Source organism: Columba livia, chromosome 1 (genome assembly GCF_036013475.1).
Source record: "Columba livia isolate bColLiv1 breed racing homer chromosome 1, bColLiv1.pat.W.v2, whole genome shotgun sequence".
Classification (NCBI taxonomy): Eukaryota; Metazoa; Chordata; class Aves; order Columbiformes; family Columbidae; genus Columba; species Columba livia.
The window spans coordinates 96,664,468-96,668,060 of NC_088602.1; the positions used below are offsets into that span (position 1 = coordinate 96,664,468).

The following is a 3,593-nucleotide window of genomic DNA, read 5'->3' on the forward strand; positions in this document are numbered from 1 at the left end:
TATGTGTGCTTGTCAGTAAAGTTTTCAAAAGTTTATTGGTAAAATTGATTTTATGCAATGCCTTGAAGGATCACAATTAACACTTGTTAACTTCTCAGCCTGATGAAGCTGTGTTTTTTATTACAGTCTTCCTGTACATATATATGTGTATGTATTTATATATGCCCAAGCATTCAGAAGATACAGTTCTGCCATTTGCTGTATCTCCAGCAGCAGTAAGAGGAGGGCGTCAGTGGGGAGGACACAGTTAGTGACACACAATTTGGGGTATTCCTGCTGAACTGGGACAGACAATGGGGCAGCCCTGGATAACTGCTTCATCGAGGTGGCTGTGAGGGATCGACCCTGGACTGCCAACATCTTTTATGCGGGTCTTCAAGGCTTTGCTCAGGAGGAGGGAGGCATGAGAGGGGTTTGCCTCCTCCTAAGAACACAGCCATGTGTTAACACACGTACTCCCCCAAGCTCAAAAAAGCCTGGAGATGGGGATGTCGGTCGGCTTTCTGATTTTGGTCCCACCACTTTGAATTTGATGGAATTACAGGAAGCGAAAACCTGGATCCTAGGAGGAAGTTTATCCAACAAGTTGACTTAAGGCTGTGCTGTCTATACACTATATAAACATAAACACATAGAAAAGCACAAATCATCTTACAAATAAATAAATAACTGTGTTTGTTCCAGTTAGGTGCTAGCAACAAACAATCTAAGCTCTCATAGCCCACACCATAGAACAAACTTTACAACGGAGAAAGCTCACCCCCTATAGACACTTTGCCCTGGCATATAAATGACATACAATGCAGCACCTCTCCAGTGCTCTGTGGCATGGCCATGTTCATTGCCGGGTCCTCTGGGACAGTGTGAAGCATTTAACACTTTTCAGTAAGGATGCCCCAAGGTGCAGAAAGCCTTCTGCTGCCAGCAGGGCTCCCCTGTCCCCCTGCCCTCAGCCGGCAGAGGGGACAGGTTCACTCCTGGCTCTCTCTGCCGCTGCACTGCAGCTGGCCCCCCTCAGGGGGACAGGTGCAAATCTGGGTGCCCCGGGTGGTGACAGTGCCAGCAGGCACCGCCATCTCCTCCTCATCATAGCAGACGCAGCGGGGGCAGCCGTCGGCCACAGGGCTGCCCACAGCCTGGCAGGTGGGGGGTACAGGGGAGCACTGAGGGGCACAGCTGATGTCCCCACTGGGGCCACAGGTGCAGAGCTTGCGGGCAAAGTCGATGTAGAAGGAGCGGCCGGCGGGAACGCGGCCGCTGGTGAAGCCTTGAATCTCACAGTCGCTCTCCAGGTAGGGGGGACAGGTGCAGGGTGGGGGGCAAGGAGGACAGCAGCCCCCAGCAGCTGCAGTGGTCGGCCCCTCCAGGTCCTTCTCAGGGCATGGGGTGCAGGCGCTGGGGTCGCACGTGGGTGTCGGGGCAGCGCTGCAGAGCAGGAGGCAGGCGAGCGACAGACGAAACACACCACCGAGAGCCATGCTTCTGGGGAGAGAAAGTGGAGATACGTGCAGGCGTCGTGCCAGGAGTGGGTGCGCTGAGCCCCCAAGGTCTGAACCCCCCAGGTTTAAAGCAAGCAAGACGCAGCTGCCTCTACCCAGTGTGCCCATTAGCCATAGCTTTAATCATCAGCAGCTTGCTGGAACCGGGGTGGTTCACCTTAAAACACAAAGTCCCGTGCCCAGAAGTTCATCCTGGCTCAACCAAGGACTCCTCCACCCATCAGCTTTTCAAGCCACTGCAATGTGGGGTAGCAAAGTGCCACCTTATGGCATGCACCAAGCATTGGCACAGCTGCCCCAGCCAGAGGGTGACACTTGCCTCCATATTGATGGTGATAATTTACATTTAAGTGACTGGTTGTTCCTGGGAGGCATTCAGGCTTGGACACATGAAGAGGTCAAAGAAGCACTTTGGGTAGCTCATCCTGGTGCCACTGCTGCAATCAGGACCCTGCTTCCCCAGGGAGGGGGTCTGGGTGTCAGCTCCCTCACACTGTGCCGCCTGCCACCTGGCAGCTCCCTGCCTGCCTTCTCCAGCCACCTCCCTCCCTCCTTCCCTCACAGAGTCACCCAGTCCTTGTTTCAACTCATGAAGCCTCCACTTCATCAGGGAGATGTTTCAGATGTCAAGCAATCATGTCTGACTCTGCTTTTTGCCTTTGACAGTTTTTTGACCAGTCTATTTTCAACCAGAGCGCCGATCCCCTCCCCGTGCCTGCTCCCTCCTCCTGGACTTGCACCTCCTAGGATGCACAGCACTGCCTGGCAACTCATGCTGTCTCCCTTCTTTATTTTAATGCTGAGGATTTATTATTTTTTTTGGACTTGCAGCTTTTCAGGACACTGCATTTATTTAAGTGCGGCTTTCAGATCCCTCCCCCCTACCTGAGTGACCTAATGTCCTGCTGTATTAAATATGTTTGCTTCCCTCCCGCACTAGGTCCTTCCAGGCTGACTCCCTTCTCCAGCTGCCCAAATACCACCTTTGATTACAATTATAATTTCCTTTGTGATGTGTATTTGATGCCACAAATTTCCTACTTCTGCAGACATGCAACCACTTGCAAAAACAAAAAAAATAATCTAAATTGCATAACTATGGAAAAAATTTGAAAGCATGAACTCTTGTCCAACTTCAACTCGAAAAAAAAGAGAGATCACAGACTTTAAAGTCTTCCTGTTTTTAGAGCAAACTCTTGCTTGTTTAACTTATTGGTAACTGTCCTTCATCCTTGCTATAAGTTACTGTCTGGCCCTTCATTTCATTCACACATTTTAAACTACCAGTTACTTTATCATTGTTGCCAGAAGAGCGATCGCTGTACCAAGCAGCACAGACCCCAGACCGGCTCCCCATGGAAGGGCTGCTGCTCGGCAGGGATCAGCCTTCCCCGGCGCCATGCCTCAGGCTGCTCCCGCCCGGCTTCAGCCACCCGGTTCCCCTGGGCTTCACTCATGCACAGAGCAGGACACCACTCTCAGATACCATTAAGTCAAAGGCTTTGCACACCCTGCAGTTTCAATTACCTCTGAAAACTCCCACCCCATCTAGCAATGAAATCTGGCTTCTGCAACACAGCGGATTTCCAGCAAAACCACAGCATTGAATTTATCATTGAGCAGCTGCAGGGGCAACAGCCTCCTGCTCCAGCCAGGCCACTTTTCCTGGTGAAAATGTTCATCCTCCCCCTAAGTTTTGGAACACCAGGCTGAGGCTGGCCAAGGTGCTCCCCTCCCAACCATGGCCACGGTGCTGGTTACCTGCAGGGTGTCCGGGCCAGGCGGGACAGGTGCTGGAGTGCGCTGCAGGACCCTGAGCGACGCCTCTGGTCTTGGCCCTGTAGCCTGCCCGGGACCTCTATTTATGTGCCACTGGCGGTGGCTCCATGATGAAACACTGCTGGGGGAGGAGGAGAGGCCTCCGTAACACAAAAGGTGGCTGGGCAGGGCCAGCAAGATGCTTATCTTGCTTGTGATGTTAGTTTAGTCTGACTGCAGACTAATCCGGAGTCTCCCAGCCCTCCGCAGGTCGTCCGCAGGTCTGTCCTCTCTCCCCACCTCTTTCTTTGCCGACTGCAGCCAGGCTTTCTGAAG

The 3,593-nt window shown here is 52.5% G+C and overlaps 1 non-coding gene across 1 annotated transcript; it reads right to left on the reverse strand.

Annotated features, from left to right (window-relative positions):
• LOC110358288 (uncharacterized) lies at positions 1 to 3,593 on the reverse strand. The gene is made up of 2 exons (XR_010473743.1): positions 3,261 to 3,593; positions 1 to 1,482 (listed from the first exon to the last, which is right to left on the reverse strand). It is a non-coding gene; the product is annotated as an uncharacterized LOC110358288 (transcript).